This window comes from Euphorbia lathyris, chromosome 7 (assembly GCF_963576675.1).
Source record: "Euphorbia lathyris chromosome 7, ddEupLath1.1, whole genome shotgun sequence".
NCBI classification, from domain to species: domain Eukaryota; kingdom Viridiplantae; phylum Streptophyta; class Magnoliopsida; order Malpighiales; family Euphorbiaceae; genus Euphorbia; species Euphorbia lathyris.
The window spans coordinates 21,255,595-21,273,611 of NC_088916.1; the positions used below are offsets into that span (position 1 = coordinate 21,255,595).

Sequence of the window (18,017 nt, forward strand, 5' to 3'; positions counted from 1 at the left end):
TCAGTTTAGTGATGTTTCGGTTTAGTGATATTTTAGTTTAGTGATGTTTCAGTTCAGTAATATTTCAGTTCAGTGATGGTTTAGTTCAGTAATATTTCAGTTCAGTGATGTTTTAGTTCAGTAATATTTTAGTTCAGTAATGTTTCAGTTCAGTAATGTTTCAGCTTAGTAGTGTTTCAATTTGATAATGTTTCAGTTTAGTGATTTTTTAGTTCAGTAATATTTCCGTTGAGTAAGATTTCAGTTTAGTAATGTTTCAGTTAAGTGATGTTTCAGTTAAGTGATGTTTCAGTTCAGTAATGTTTTAGTTCAGTGATATTTCATTTCAGTGATGTTTCAGTTCAATTATGTTTTGATTCAGTGATATTCAGTTTAGTAATATTTCAGTTCAGTGATGTTTTAGTTTATTAATGTTTTAGTTTAGTAATATTTTAGTCCAATGATGTTTCAGTTCAGTAACGTTCAGTTCAGTAATGTTTCAGTTCATTAATATTTCAGTTGAATGATGTTTCAGTTTAGTAATGTTTCAGTTGAGTGATTTTTGAGTTTAGTTATGTTTGAGTTCAGTAATATTTCAGTCCAGTTATATTTGAGTTTCGTAATGTTTCAGTTTAGTAATCTTTTAGTTCAGTAATGTTTCAGTTTAGTGATGTTTTAGTTCAGTAATATTTCAGTTCATTGATGTTTTACTTCATTAATGTTTCATTTTAGTAATATTTCAGTTCAATGATGTTTTAGTTCAGTAATATTTCAGTTCAGTAATGTTTCAGTTCAGTAATGTTTCAGTTTAGTAATGTTTTTGGTTAGTAATGTTTCAGTTCAGTAATATTTCAGTTGAGTGATGTTTGAGTTCAATTATGTTTGAAGCCATTGATATTTCAGTTCAGTAATATTTGAGTTTAGTAATGTTTCAGTTCAGTAATGTTTCAGTTTAGTAATCTTTGAGTTCAGTGATGTTTTAGTTCAGTGATGTTTCAGTTCAGTAATATTTCAGTTCAGTGATGTTTTAGTTCAGTAATATTTCAATTCAGTAATATTTCAGTTCACTAATGTTTCAGTTTAGTAATCTTTTACTTAAGTAATGTTTCAATTTAGTGATGTTTCAGTTCAGTGATGTTTCAGTTCAATGATGTTTCAGTTCAGTGATGTTTCAGTTTAGTGATGTTTTAATTCAATAATATTTCAGTTCAGTGATGTTTTAGTTCAATAATATTTTAGTTCAGTAATATTTCAGTTCAGTAATGTTTCAATTCGGTAATATTTCAGTTCAGTAATGTTTCAGTTGAGTAAGGTTTCAGTTTAGTAATATTTTAGTTAAGTGATGTTTAAGTTTAGTGATGTTTTAGTTCAGTGATATTTCGGTTCAGTGATGTTTTGGTTCAGTGATATTCAGTTTAGTAATATTTCAATTCAGTGGTGTTTCAGTTTAGTAATATTTTAGTTCAGTGATTTCAGTTCAACGATGTTTCAGTTTAGTGATGTTTCAGTTCAGTAGTATTTCAGTTCAATGATGTTTTAGTTCAGTAATATTTCAGTTCAGTAATGTTTCAGTTCAGTAATGTTTCAGTTTAGTAATGTTTCAATTCGATAATGTTTCAGTTTAGTGAGGTTTCAGTTCAGTAATATTTCAGTTGAGTAATGTTTATGTTTAGTAGTATTTCAGTTCAGTGATGCTTCAGTTCAGTAATATTTCAGTTCAGTAATGTTTCGGTTGAGTGATGTTTTGGTTTAGTGATGTTTTGGTTCAGTGATGTTTTGGTTCAGTGATATTCAATTTAGTAAATTTCATTTTAGTGATATTTCAGTTGAGTAATGTTTCTGTTTAGTAGTATTTCAGTTCAGTGATGCTTCAGTTCAGTAATATTTTAGTTCAGTAATATTTCAGTTCGGTAATATTTCAGTTAAGTGATGTTTTAGTTGAGTAATGTTTCAGTTTAGTAATATTTCAGTAATGTTTCAGTTGAGTGATATTTCAGATCAGTAATGTTTCAGTTGAGTGATGTTTCAGTTCAGTAATGTTTTAGTTTAGTAACGTTTCAGTTCAGTAATGTTTGAGTTCAGAATGTTTCAGCTCAGTGATGTTTCAGTTTCGTGATGTTTCAGTTCAGTAATATTTGAGTTCAGTAATATTTCAGTTTAGTGATGTTTTAGTTCAGTAATGTTTCAGTTCAATGATGTTTCAGTTCAGTAATATTTCAGTTCGGTAATATTTCAGTTCAATGATGTTTGAGTTCCGTAAAGTTTTCTGTTCAGTGATATTTATGTTACGTTACATTATGTTTGTGTGAGGATAAATCAATTGCATGAAGGGAGTAGTATTTAATACAAAATCTAAATGAATGACATTAGACATTTATTATTGTCATTAGCGTGACATTAGAATATAGAGATTGTAAGTTTAATGATTGTTTATAAATAAATGATTGCTTAAAGAAATAAATAAAAAATTAAGGATTTACAAATTGATCTTGGAATCCTATGGATTTACAATTTGAGCTTACAATCCTAGAAATTTATAAATTGAGCTTATAATTCAAAGGTAATAAATAGGGGGACAACACCATTAATTAGAACATCATTAATGTTGTATTTGGTTATCATAAATAATGTTATACATTCTTAATGTCAAACTTTTCGTGTTCCCAATGAATAGTCATTTATTAAGATTTAATGCATAGAATATTGATTAGACGGATACAAAATTACTTAAAAGAAGACGTCTTCTTATGTAAAATAAAAATATGCGGAAAAAAAAATTATTTCTTGGAAGTTGTTTATATCTTGAGGAAAGAGAAACGTTTTTCAAAGCATAATATTCCAAGTTACAACTGACATGTCATCAGGTAAACCAATTTTAATATTAAATGCCAACTTAAATTATGGACCATTAAATCTTGATCCAATGGATATTAATCACTCACCACTCATGGAGATAATTTAGTACTCACCATTGAAACCAACTCCATATATATATATGAAGAATATTGTTGGAAATTCCTAAATATATGTGTTGTGTAATGAGTTTAAATACATAGATTTGGTTCCAAATTAGCCAGTTTTGTCATCAACACTGTCATTTTCATACTTGTGAGTTTCCTAAAAAGAAAAATCAGACAAAAATAGCAATCAACGACAACTCAATACGTTGTCAAAAATACAAAAGCTAGTACGAAAACTGAAAAATAAAAGAAAAAACAAAACTTCAATGAAGCTAGCACCAAGTTCAATCATTGACTTTTGGTTCTGTTGATCGGAACTGCAATTTTAGTACAAATACAGCTCTTAAAAGCTCAATCTTTGCCCCCATCACCACCACTGTCGTCCGTCACTTTTAAGAATGTCGGGAGCTGATGCTCCGTCAAGGTGTTTTCAGTTTAGCGCTCGGCAACTTATCCTGCGAAATGATTCCTACAAGAAGCCAATCTTCTTAACCAGCTATTTTCGCTCTCCTTCACTTAATCACAATCTCAATCTCAATCTCAATCTCAATCCCAGTCCCAATCCGCTTCTTTCTAGTAATCGTAACGTTTTATACTCCACTGTCTTTCCATGGAAGAATATCAGAACTTGCACCTGCCGTTCTCATTCAGGTTCAGGTTCTGGTTCGGCCGGAAACCTCAATGTCAATTCTTTCCTCTCCGATTCGGGTGTCTCTTTCCCCACCTCTTTGATGCCACCGGTTAGTCCAGCAATTCATAGCTTGTGTCTTTGTTTCCTTTTGATCGAACTTGCCCTGATGACATTTTCGTATTCCTTTTTTAATAGAATGCAATGTTGAATGGGGGAGTATCGTTTTCAAGCTCTGCTGATGGAAATTCTAATGCTAATAAGGAGAATGGAGCTAAATCATCGATTGCTACTGATTAATTGGAGCAGAAAGAAGTTACTGATAGGAAAATACTCAGAACCCTTGCCAATTACTTATGGATGAAGGATAACCTAGAATTTCGATTAAGGGTCATGGCTGCATTGGCCTTTCTTGTTGGTGCTAAGGTCTTGAACGTTCAGGTTCCTTTCCTCTTCAAGCTTGCTGTTGATTGGTTGACCATAGCTACTACTGGCAATGCTAGTGCCCTTGCTTCCTTCACTGTTGCTAATTCTACTCTCCTTGCGCTCTTTGCAACCCCTGTTTCTGTTCTCATTGGATATGGAATTGCCCGTACTGGGACTTCCGCTTTCAATGGTATTTTTTCTATTAGTGCTTGGTACATTTTGTCTTGCTTTTCCTTTCCACTGGTTTAGTTGAATTTATCATCCATCCTTTCTTCTTACTTTTTGGTGAAATTACGTTTTGATAGAATTGAGGACAGCTGTATTCTCTAAAGTAGCTCTGGGAACAATCCGTCAAGTATCTAAGAAGGTAAATGATGCATATGTCTAGTGCTTGTTTTGTTCTTGTGTTTTTTCATTTCATGAGCTGCTTAAAATTTTTATTCAGGAATTATCAGGTCTTTTCTCATTTACATGACTTGGACCTTCGTTATCATCTCAGGTATTTGCTTTGGAGAAGCCAATTGTATGTAATGATAAATTGTTACATTTGCGGTTCTTTTAACTATTGACTTACTGGATTCCTCTGTTTGCATCTAATCACTCTCTGTTTAGTCGAGAAACTGGTGCCTTGAATAGAATAATTGATCGTAGTAGCCGTGCAATAAATTTTATTTTGTCTTCAATGGTGCTCAATGTAGTACCAACTATCTTAGAGGTACGACTTTATGCTCTTCACTTTATTGAACATCTTTTTCATGCAAATTATACTTGATTTTGTATTATGCTATTTATATTTGACAATAGACTTGCCTATTTCTTGGATGCTTGATATGTGCCCATGAGAATCTTTTACTTTCTTGTTCAGTTGTTTTGTTTGGAACTTATTGAAATTGCATTTATCAGTCCCTTTTTCTCGACTTTCTCAAAGTTTTTTCACGTTTGTCCTCGCAGATATTTATGGTATCAGGTATTTTGGCATACAAATTTGGAGCCCCTTTTGCATGGATCACTTCTCTTTCTGTAGCTGCATATATCGTTTTCACATTGTCTGTGACACAGGTAATATATGTTCTGCTGCATGCATATGTATACCCTTAAGAATAATTGCATGTAGGTGTGCTTAGGTCTTAGACTGGATATTTGTCTTCAATCATTTACTTATGCTCCATGGGAGGGTCCTATAAATGGAAAAGTAGCTAAAAACTAGACATATCCATGGGCTTGGGACCTGCTAAGTGTAAGGGGGGAGTTGGCCGATAGGCAGACTCAGCCCCAAGCAAAGGTAAGGCTACGAGGAGGCTTCTAGGAGCAGTGGGGGATGGAAGATATCAACGGTCGTTGGGGGCAAACCCTAAGTTGGTATGAGGAATAGTATAGGGGACAGGGACCCTTATGCGTTGGATCTCTGCCACCCATTCGGTCAATGTTCGTCACTAGCTTAAGCGATCCACCCTAGTCCATCGGGGTTGGAACATATCAAATGCTTTTTTTTTCTTTTTCATGTAGCGTTCTGTTGGGGGCGAAAGACTGTGCTTGAGCATGTGTTTGTTTCTGCTTCTTCCCATTTTTTATTTGGTTAGAATGGGCTAGGTTATAGGCAGGATTTTGATAACGTTGTCTCTATTTCTTAAGTGAGTGACTTTCTACGTTGATCACAATCATATATTCATGTACTTAATTATTTTCAGTGGCGAACCAAGTTTAGGGAGGCCATGAATAAAGCTGATAATGATGCTAATACAAGGGCAATTGATTCCCTAATAAACTATGAGGTGAGATTCTGATGTTCCACTTTCTTAAATTTACCTTTGATTATCTAATTTTCAGGAACATCAGAACATGATTATCTTTGATATCTTTTTTTTTTTGTTGCATATGTTTGTTTGTTACATTTTTAACTATTGTTTGACTTCATATTAAAAGCTTTCAGCTCTTTTGTTTTCTTCGTTTCTTTTTGTCCCTTTTGTTGTTTCCTAGACTGTCAAATATTTTAGCAATGAAGCTTATGAAGCTGACAAATACGAGGAGTTCTTAAAGAGTAAGTTGCTTAATTTGATTTTATTTTAATTGTACTTCTAATTTACTTTCTTGATGTTAAAGTTGGACTGCTCTGATCTAACCATTAAACTTAAAACTAATGTGGATTACTGAAGCTAGTTTGATGCTATAAAACCTATAGAATATGGTTGTCATGATATGAAATGTGTCCCATATTAGAAAGAAAGGCCAAGGTGGTTTTCTGCATAAGCATTTATCTTTAATTCTCATTTAACTTCATATAATCACTTCAGGGTACCAAGACGCAGCTTTGAAACCACTATCGCGGAAATCAACGGTATCCTGGTCCCTCTCATCGAGGCGATTACAACCAACCGTGGGGTTACTCCATGCCATGGGGTCCGCAGCAGCCATGGGCGGCACCTCCCTATCCATTCCCAACAAATAATTGGGCTAATCAGCCTTATCAGGGCCGCCAGCAGCAACAACCCGGTCTTTTGGGTCCCTGTTCGAACACACAACAGGCTCACTTAAGCATGATTAATCCTTCATATGCTCCAACCGACATTGCAGAGGCAATGCACACCATGTCTATTGCACCGCCCTCGGATCAATGACACATGGACACAGGAGCCACCTCGCATATGATAGCCCAACAAGGTACACTCACCTCTTATTTTAATTCAAGCCTCAATGAACGTATTATTGTCGGTAATGGTCACTGTGTACCTGTTTGTGGATCTGGCACTGCTTTGTTAAATACTGGAACCCAACCTTTGAGATTAAATAATGTGTTGCATGCTCTTAGACTTATCAAAAACCTTATTTCTGTTCGTCAATTTACTAAAGATAATCGAGTTTCTATTGAATTTGACCCTTTGGGTTTTTCTGTGAAGGATTTACAGACGGGTACCAATATCATGAGATGTAACAGTAGCGGGGACCTTTATCCAGTCGCGTCTAGCTCCTTTCCGTCACCGTCATCTCCTTCTATTTTTACTGCTTTGTCTTCTGATGCCTGGCATAGTCGTTTAGGACATCCAGGGCTTCCTGTTTTGAATGCCCTGTTGAATAAAAATTTGCTTTCATGTAATAAAGTTCAGAATGTTTCTGTTTGTTCCTCTTGCATTAATGGAAAACAAGTAAAATTACTGTTTCAGTCCTCGTATAATTCTGCTTGTATGCCATTTGATTTAATATCATTTCGAGTGGTCACCGTTACTATGTTTTATTTCTTGATAATAACAAACTTTTGATGGTTGCAACTTACAACAAGTGATTGGTTTATCATTTGTGCATTATATTGTAACATAAATTCTTAAATAATGGCTTGTCCAGGAGAGGGCTGAAATTAGAAATAAGGATGATGCAAAACCATTTATGTTGGACGGGGGCAGCATTCAGTTTGACAATGTAGACTTCAGGTACAATGTTACTTTCTTTCACTAAAATTTTCTTGGTAGTATAGTCTCAAAATACATATGCAGTTAGATTTTACGTGATGGCATTATTATATTTATATTATCATCTGTTTATTTCTTGGATATAAAAAGTCATTTACTCAATTAATTTCTATCTGAATTACTTATGTAGTTTATAAACTTCCACTGCTGCAAATTTGATCCTATGTGATATTCTTTTTATGCAGCAAATTTGCTAATGAAACCCTTTGATTTGATTCGTTTTCCTTTTTTTTTCAATCCTTGAAACAAAGTTAATGGAACTGTATGGAAGTGAACAACCTTTGACCAGCTTTTCCTGATGCAGTATTTGAGAAAAAACTACCTCAGGCATTATTTATGTTTTCACAATACAAAGTGGGTTGTTTCTTTCTAGCAAGCAAATATACCAAAAGCGTACAAGGATTAGGGATGCAATTAATTAACTAAGGAGAATCTTCTTTTTGCTCATCAATTACAATTAACACATAAATGTGATTAGGTCTATGGTTTAGAGGGTAAGGGTGACCTGAATGTGGGTTTAGGCCTAAGCAGGTTTGTGTCATCCTTCAAATGCGTCTCTTGAATGGCAGCATATAGATCAGAGGGATGGCTGGATCTCACAACAGATCTCAATTCTGAGTTTTGCTAAATTTACTTGTGAATAATTGATTTTTTTTGGCATGTGGCATCTATTGGCTGCTACTTGGTATCGCATATCCAGATGGTGTGACCTGGCGATGGTGTGATGAGTCAAATTTTTATTTGACGTGCCACATCATCTTTCCAGCCAGTGGTAACACCGATCTGGCGGTAATGACTTTGTTTGTTTGTGTGGTTATAAGTGTGTTTTTTTGGTTCATCATGACTTTATATTAGTATCAAACATTGATATGTAGATTTTGTATATATTTATTTTTATTTTCTGCACCTCATGTTCATCAGGCGCGGGCCTTGCGCCTAGGCTCCAGGACCCCTTAGTGCCTTAGTGCGCCTTGTGTCTTTAACAACTACGCCTGTAATTCTTTTGAATCAAGATATACACTTTAAAGTCATAGAAACTAACAGTTGGTATTCTAGGTCAATGGTTATTTTTGTATCTTCTAGCTTTGTTAAAATAGTAGCTTGGGAGTCGCTATTTTTTTTTCTTTTTTGTATGCACCAAATGCCTTAAGGTCTCGGTCTGCCTTTGGTGCTATAACAACAGTAGCCCATCATTTGAAATGCCATCTAGATTCTTTTGAGATCCATTGAATCTGACAAGCAAACCCAGGATCTCTCTACTGCTCCACTGAGGTACTATGTAAAAACGCAATTGTTATATTGTGCACATACAGCTCCTAAGGTATAACTAAATGAAAAACACAATCCAAAATTTAGGCAGCTTGTTAAATTCTGTTGCAGTTTCGCAATAGTAATTTTCATTCAATTATTGTTGAAGCAGTATCCATTCTTTATCCACTACTATTCTTTCAATTTGTTGTTCCCTAGGAGCCTCCGGATTCTTAGAAGAACTCTAGAAATTGTAGCTGCATATTGTTATGTATTGTCATTGAAAAGTTTGAAGTAATGACATTTTCAATGAAGGGTTATTGGTTGAGTTTATTTTCTTTGATGTTTTAATCACCTGTTAAGTGCTCATGCGCTCTAGCTTATAGTTACCTGGTAGAAAGAAAGATTCTTGATGGCGTATCTTTTGTTGTACCAGCTGGAAAGAGTGTGGCAATTGTTGGAACGAGTGGAAGCGGTAAGGCTCAGTTCATTCCAGTCTGTATTTATGAATTTTTTTTCCATTGGAATAATTCTCAAGCAAGCAATAGGAATCCGCGCCCCCAAGTCAAGGAAGAAAGCCTAAATAGGGGTTTTCACACATGATTTTGTACCATTTAACGAAGGAGTAGGTTCCTAAGCGAAAGAAGGCGAAAGAAAACTTGAGGACTATCTCTCCTTATTTGGGAAGCGAAAGCCTAGGCGCCCCTTTTTAGAGAGTCAAGTTCACGAACTTGACCTGGAGGGGGCTTCGCCAGAATGCGGAAAATTCCCCACTGTTGCCTCCCGTAGGAGTCTGGGATTCCTTTCTTGGTGTTATTGATAACTAATACAACTATTTTTGTAATAATCTTATGCTCTTTGGGAATGAGGGTGCTCATAGATTGATCTGGACTTTCATTTTTTTCCGGCCACTCCTATTTGCTGGATAATCTGAACGCATCCAATTATAGATATATGCAATTAATGCGTCTAAATGGCTTACTAGCTACGGGACTGCATTTTTTGACAACATAATACTGATAAATAAGCAAAGTAGAAATTCAAAAAGAGGCTGAACCACATACATTTCTTCTTCTTCCTATTAAGTGTCACAATCACTGTCATGATGCTTGACTGAGTGAAGTATTGGTTTTGGATAAGCATGTATCAAATAACTTTTTGCCGTCACGCTTAGAGAATATCAGTTTATATTTTACCTTTCTTGATGACTATTAATTCATTTGAGTTGGTGTGTGTTTGCAGGCAAGTCGACTATTCTCCGACTGATTTTAAGATTTTTTGACACTCATTCTGGAAGTGTAAGGGCTCATACCTTCATTACTTATTCCTTAAGTTTCAAATTGAATTCAGAATTTCTTCATTTTATTTTCCCTACTAAAACTCCGCCTGTGAGGGTCACTTGGTGGCCTTTACAGCCGGTCCCAAGCCCGGACAAAGGAGGAGGGTTGCGGTAGGTTTGTGGCGGCCAGCGTAAAACTTAGTCACATCTTATGACATGAACCATAATATAAATACCGTTGGGGCGTTCCCTACTCAGCGACGCGCTGCACTTCCTAGACCCGGGTGTAGTGATAAATGTGCAAGGGTTGCTAGGTCGTCGCCCCGAAGCGGCGCGCCACCCCAGGACCCGGGGGTGGTGTCAAATATGCAAGGGTTGCGGGTAAATAAGCTAGTCCACGGTAATGGTAGGGGTAGGGGTAAGGGTAGTAGGTTACGCTTTGGGATATGGAACATAGGTTCTTTGACAGGAAGATTAGCTGAAATTGTAGATGTTATGAAGAGGAGGAGAATAAATATATTATGCCTACAAGAAACCAAGTGGGTTGGAGCTAAGGCTAGAGAGATAGCTCCTTGGGGTTATAAGCTTTGGTACTCAGGAAAGGATAAGGGTAGAAATGGAGTAGGTATTCTTATTGATAGGGAGTATATTGATGAGGTAGTAGCGGTGTCTAGGAAGAGCGATAGAATTATGAGTGTTAAGCTAGTGATAGGGGATGAGGTTGTGAATGTCATTAGTGCATATGCGCCACAAATAGGATTAGATGTGTCTATAAGACAAGCTTTTTGGGATGACTTAGAGGAAGTGGTGCAACAGGTTCCTAGGGATGAAAAAATGGTACTAGGGGGTGATCTCAATGGACACGTGGGTTCTAGGCGAGATGGGTTTGAGAGTGTTCATGGAGGGTATGGTTTTGGAGATAAGAATGAAGCAGGAAATGATATTTTGGAATTCGCATCAGCCTATGACTTGAGTATCATGAACACATGGTTTATGAAGAGAACATCCCACTTAGTGACTTATCGGAGTGGCGGTAATGCGAGCCAAATTGACTTCTTCTTAGTAAGGAGTGCTTGGAGAAAGAGTTATATTGATTGTAAGGTGATCCCTGGTGAGAGTACGACAACCCAACATAGAGTAGTGGTGCTAGATTTTCGAAGTAGGAAATGTATAAGAAAACAAACACCTCAAGTAGAGACTAAGATTAAGTGGTGGAAATTGCAAGGGGAGAATCAACAAAAATTTGTGGATGAGATGACCAAAAAAGATATTTGGACTTGCAATATGGATTCAGATATAGATTCGATATGGAATAAGATGGAGCATAGTATAAGGGAAGTAGCGAAGGAAGTTCTAGGGGAATCTAAAGGTAGCATGCCACCGGGTAAGGACACATCTTGGTGGACAGAAGAAGTACGACAAGCAGTAAAGAGTAAGAGAGAATCCTATAAACTATTGGGAAAATGTAGGAGTGACGAGAACTACGAAAAATACAAAGAGGCTAAAAGGGAAGTAAAGAAGGTCATACGAGATGCTAGAGCAAAGGTGAATCGGGATCTGTATACAAGATTGGATACGAAAGAAGGGGAAAGAGACATATATAGAATTGCTCGGATGAGAGATAGGAAGACGCGAGATCTCGGAAAAGTTAAATGTGTGAAGGATGTGGACCAGAAAGTCCTAGTTGGAGATAAGGATATCAAGGAACGATGGAGGTCCTATTTTGATGACTTATTTAATGGAGATCGCCAACAAGATGTTGGAGATATAAGTATCCATCACGATATGATAAATCATGAATGCCTGCGGAGAATTCAAAAGGGTGAAGTCAAAATGGCATTAAGTAAGATGAAGTTGAAGAAAGCAGTAGGACCTGATGGCATCCCTATTGAGATTTGGAGATGTTTGGGAGAAAGAGGATTCGAATGGTTGACGACGTTCTTCAACAAAATTTGGAGAAACAATAAGATGCCATCAGAATGGAGGAAAAGTACCTTAATCCCTTTGTATAAGAACAAAGGCGATGTCCAAGATTGTGCCAACTATCGGGGAATCAAATTAATGAGTCACACTATGAAACTTTGGGAGCGAGTGATTGAACAAAGGCTAAGGAGGACGGTGAAGATCTCGGAAAACCAGTTTGGCTTTATGCCAGGAAGATCAACTATGGAAGCCATCCATCTAATGAGACAATTAATGGAGCACTATCGAAATAAGAAGAAAGACTTGCATATGGTTTTCATTGACTTGGAGAAAGCATATGATAAGGTACCAAGGGAAGTACTTTGGTGGGCCTTGATAAGGAAAGGCATTTCGCGGAAATATATTGACATCATAAAGGACATGTATGAGGGAGTATGCACGAGTGTACGTACTAGTGTTGGGAAGACTGAAGAGTTTCCTATTACGATTGGAGTGCATCAAGGTTCCGCACTAAGCCCATTTCTTTTTGCCATCGTTATGGATGAACTAACAAGTTCACTTCAAGATGGTATACCATGGTGCATGCTGTTTGCAGATGATATTGTGTTGGTTGAGGAGACGAAAGAAGGAGTGGAGATGAAGTTGGAACTATGGAGGCAAACTCTAGAATCTAGAGGCTTTAAGTTGAGTCGAAGTAAGACAGAATATTTGGAGTGTAAGTTTAGCGGCCGTAGGAGTAGGGAGGCAGGGACAATCATCCTAGATGGGAGAGTTGTTCAGGCCTCGGATTGCTTCCGGTATTTAGGATCTATTATCCAAACGGATGGAGAAGTAGATGGAGATGTTGCTCATAGGATTAAAGCTGGTTGGTCGAAGTGGAAGAGTGCTACGGGTTTCCTTTGTGATCCCGGCATGCCTAATAGATTGAAGGGAAAATTCTACCGGACGGCAATTAGACCAGCATTGTTATATGGTACGGAGTGTTGGGCAGTGAAACACTGCCACATCCATAAGATGTCGGTGGCGGAGATGCGTATGTTGAGATGGATGTGTGGTCACACGAGAAAGGACCGGGTGCGTAATGAAATAATTAGGACAAAAGTAGGGGTCACATCTATTGAGAATAAAATGAGAGAAAACCGACTAAGGTGGTTTGGCCATGTGAGACGTAGAGCGCTTGATGCGCCGGTTAGGAGAACCGAAGAGTGGCAAAGGGATGTAGTGGTGAGGGGTAGGGGAAGACCTAAGCAAACTTGGAGGAGGGTGATCGAGAGTGATATGAGTTTATTGGGAATTGAGGAAAATATGGTAGTGGATAGGACGGAGTGGAGGGAGCGAATCTGTGTCGCTGACACGACTTGATTTTCACGGTTTTATATGATGGTTCATGTTAGCCGACCCCGAATCATTTCGGGACTAAGGCTTTGTTGTTGTTGTTGTATTTTCCCTACTAAATAGTGTATGTGGTGGAGTTATCTACAAAATAAAGTTACTATTATTACTATTACTATTTTTTTTTTCACTTCACTTTCGCAGACTGGAACTTATTTCTTTTGTCTGTGATAGTGTTATCTTCCAAATTGGCTTCCACATTGTGATTGGCAACTGACATTTGATTCTTGATAGATAAGAATTGATGATCAAGATATACGGGATGTCACACTGGATAGCTTACGAAAGCGTATTGGTGTTGTTCCACAAGATGCAGTAAGTTTTGTTGAGCCTTTCAAGTGTTTATTTTGTTGATTTCATGAATATCAAATGCTCTCTTGTGGGATGTTGCGAAATTGTAATATTGATGTTGAGATACTCTTCATTCAATTACAGGTTCTTTTCAATGATACAATATTTCACAACATTCATTATGGCCGCCTTTCTGCTACAGAAGATGAAGTAAGTGTTTTGATTTTGCTTAGAACTATTTTGAGATGAATTGTTGTTGATTCTACTTGGTTGCATTTTTCTTAACAATTATTTACACTAAGGTGTATGATGCTGGTCGACGTGCAGCTATCCATGACACTATCATGACCTTCCCTGGGAAGTATTCTACTGTGGTAGGGGAACGAGGGCTCAAGGTGAGAGGTCTATTTATTACCTGTTTGATTTGTATATATGACTTCAACTTCAAGGCTTTGGGTAAGCTGGTAAGGTAGCTGTTATGTTTCAAATATTACCATGTTCACCTCAATCACAAAATTTAATTTAAAATTAGGAACTGCTACATTGTTTGTTTATACTTCATAAAGACATGCTTCATTCTATCTGATTCAGGACTATATTGTTGTTTGTTCTTGCTAGCTGAAGTGTATTATGTCTCATATTCTTCAATCAAAATTTTATATCTTGCATCATCTTGAAGATAAGATGGCTTAGGTTTCACTCATGTGGCCAACATGCTTATTTCCTTGCATTTATGTTTCTGTCCATTTGGACAGTATATAGTTCATGGAAAGTTGAGTTGTATGGTTCTCAAATAGTATTAGCCAAATTTTTTGGAGGCTGTACCGGGTACATTTGTTGTAACCTATGGTTTATTGGATAACTATGGCTATGATATATGGACCTTGCATTAAGTCTCATTTTGGGCGATTTACTTCAATTAACTTGTATAAACTTGCCATGTAGTTCCAGTGTCACTTGGATCACATTAAAATAATTTGCTGACTTGAATGGCAATTTTGTATTAGGATTTCGTTTCTTGTGTTACATTTCATACACATCAAATCTTAAAAATGCGAAGTACATTTCTAACCGATTTTCCTTCTGACTCTTCTCTAAGCATACTCAATGTTGGCATTGAGTCAAGTTGAATAATAGAATAAGGTTTCATAATTGCTACTCTGACACCCATTTTAGCAATACTCGAGAAACATTTTTCACATGGTTTGAGTAATATAATTGCAGCTGTATTACCACTCATTTCACTCTCAAATTTGAATAAAATGGCGTGACAGAGTTCAGTACAAACTACTATGTGTTAATTGTTTTGGTAGCTGATTTAATTTTACTAGAGAGGCATAGTTTTCTTATTACAACTATTGTAGCCCTGAGGAATTTGAAAGTAGACAATGATATGTGTAATTCTAGGAACCTGCATTGGAAATAGCTCTTATCTGGTATTTAATGCAGCATCACGAGGACCCAATTATATATGCATGGTTTCAGATTAGTGGGATCTTGAATTGGGGTTAATTCGCAACCTTTTTTCAGTTAAGTGGCGGTGAGAAGCAACGGGTGGCATTAGCACGTGCATTTCTGAAAGCACCACCTATTTTGTACGAACTCCACTCTTTTTATTGGTCAATTTTATGTGTATTTCTATTTAATTTGTCAGCTACATCCTTTCTCATCTTTTAGTTTTTTTTAATTGTTTTCTTTGCATTTACTCACAACTTTTAAGAAACTTGTGAATACTGAATGTCTTTATTTCTCCTATCAAAATCACATCTCTTCCTTCACAAAGCAAATAGTGGAAGTAAAATGATTCTAACAAAAGTTATTTTTTAGTTCTAGTTTGTGCTTATTTTGATGTTGTTTCATTGGTATTCTAGAATTTATGTTCTTGGTTAATGTGAACCATTGAACTTTTAGTAACTGTGAAGATTTTGTCACGAGTCCTTATGGTGTGTATGTTCTGATTGCTATTCTAAAATGTATGTTGTCCCCAAGCTTTTTTAGATTCATTTCTGCATCTATGACTTTTGGGAGATATTGAGGAGAAAGGAAATTTGTACTCCAAAATATGAAATGATAGAGGAACAATATTATGAGAAATGAACGATAAACTAATATTTATTGAATCATATTTAGCAGCTCACATTGATTACGATATAAAATGATGAGAAGTGTTTTGTTGTTACCAGAAGGGAAGTTCTACAATGCTTGAAAAACTATGTAGTTTTTAGTTTTCTCTTCTTTCTTAGCCTTATATATTGGATTATCTCCATTCAGGCTATGTGATGAAGCTACTAGTGCACTTGACAGTACAACAGAAGCAGAGATATTAAGTGCATTAAAGTCATTGGCCGATAATCGAACTTCAGTTTTTGTTGCTCATAGGCTTACCACTGCAATGCAATGTGATGAGGTACGGATTGTAAATGACGTTGTTTCTCAATTTGAAGAACAATAAGGGCGTTAGTGATAGAATACTTTTCGAAGCTTATTTAGAAAAGAGTGAATTGCTGCAGGTTTGACCCTAATTATGATTCAATTCATGCTATCTGCAAAGCAAATTGTCTACTAAACATCCTATTTGGGAACTAATCCCGCTGTTTAGAGGAAAATTCTTTCACCTTATATATTGTCTAACGATTAGATATTAAAATCAAACAAGCCACTCCCATCTCTTTCTATCCCCCTATAACGTTCAACAGATCCTTGCAGAATCTTTTGGACACAGGTTTTTACTACTTTTCTTTTCCATCTTATTTGAACAAAAAGACTAAAATCGGCATGTGGATTGCAGACCCTCAATGTAATAGGTAATACAAAGATGTATGACATTCTCATTTTAAAACTTGTGGCCTTCTTTCCCATAAGGGAAGTAGCCAATCATTTTTCAAATAAATCCATTCCAATCCCGTGTGTTAATGCAAACAACATGACACATTTCTTATTACCAATAACTGAAAAGGAAGGAAACTTTGAGACTATTTTTTGTTCTCTCATGTTCATTACATAGTTATATATTCTTCTGTTCCTTTCAATATGGGTTTCAGATAATAGTCATGGAGAATGGGAAGGTGGTTGAGCAGGGACCCCATGAAGTTCTCTTAGCAAAGGCAGGAAGATATGCTCAACTATGGGCACAACAAAATAATACTGTGGATTCCATTGATGCAGCTATTAAATTGGAGGCGTAACTATGTTGGTATACTTTCTAATAAACCTTTCACCTTGTGTCTGATTCTGCATTCCAAGGAAGCCCATGGAATGAAGCTACTGCAACCGACCAGTTTATGGGTGCATCGTAGGCGGTTTGTGTCATTATATGCAAATTGGCATCCTTCGTCACGGTTGGTGAAATGCACATAAACCTCTACAACCTGGCCTTTTAGATACATGAAATGTCTTTAAAAAAAGGAAAATTATGTAACTTAGTTTTTTTTAGTCCATGTTAAGTTTCTGATCCTTAGATTGGATGAAATTGGATTAGCAAGATTAACTCTCAAGTTTTGTTGTACATTCCATGATAATATTTTACTCACCAAGAGAGCAGAACAGTAATATGTTTGCAGTGATATGTGATGCAATATTGTTGATTTTTGTGACTTATTGCTGCAGATTATTTTTAATTTGAAATAGTCATATATATCAGTTCTGATTCTCTTGTTTATTAGTTCTGATTTTCTTGCTGTTTTTTAGGAAGATTTTTATGCTACTTTTTAGGCTTTTTTTACTCTCTTGTAACTGTGTTTTAGCAGTATAAAACTGCACATCATATTTCAATAAAAAAGTGCTCTTCCCTTCCATATCAAAAATCAATCGTATATCTCTGCAATTCTAACAAATTGGTATCAGAGCATTATTGATTTAAAGGAATTTGTGAGTTCAAAATTCAAAAACCCTAAAAAAACAAAATACAACCAAAAACACAACCACAACCGCAACCACAAACACAAAAGATGGATTCAGATTTTTCTTTCTCTTCTTCGATGTCACCTCCGTTATTTGACGGAACCAATTATCAAATGTGGGCTGTGAAGATGGAAGCCTACCTCGATGCCCATGATTTATGGGAAGCTGTGGAGAATGTTTATGAAGTTCCTGATTTATCTGAAAATCCAACAATGGCTCAAATAAAAGCTCATAAAGAGAAGAAGCTCAGAAAATCGAAGTCCAGATCGATTTTGTTCACTGCTGTCTCATCTGTTATTTTTAACAGGATAATGACATTAAAAACTGCGAAGGAGATTTGGGATTTTTTGAAGAAAGAATATGAAGGAAGTGAGAAGATCAAAGGGATGCAAGCTATCAACCTGATTCGGGAATTCGAATTACAAAGGATGAAGCTTCTTGGCATTGCCAATAAAGTGAAACTCCTCGGTACTGATTTCTCTGATTCAAGGATTATTCAAAAAATTCTTGTTACCATTCCAGAGAAATTT

At 36.2% G+C, this 18,017-nt stretch overlaps 1 pseudogene; it reads left to right on the plus strand.

Annotated features, from left to right (window-relative positions):
* Window positions 1-3,225: 3,225 nt before the first annotated feature.
* Window positions 3,226-17,122, plus strand: LOC136236033 (ABC transporter B family member 25, mitochondrial-like; annotated as a pseudogene).
* Window positions 17,123-18,017: the final 895 nt, after the last annotated feature.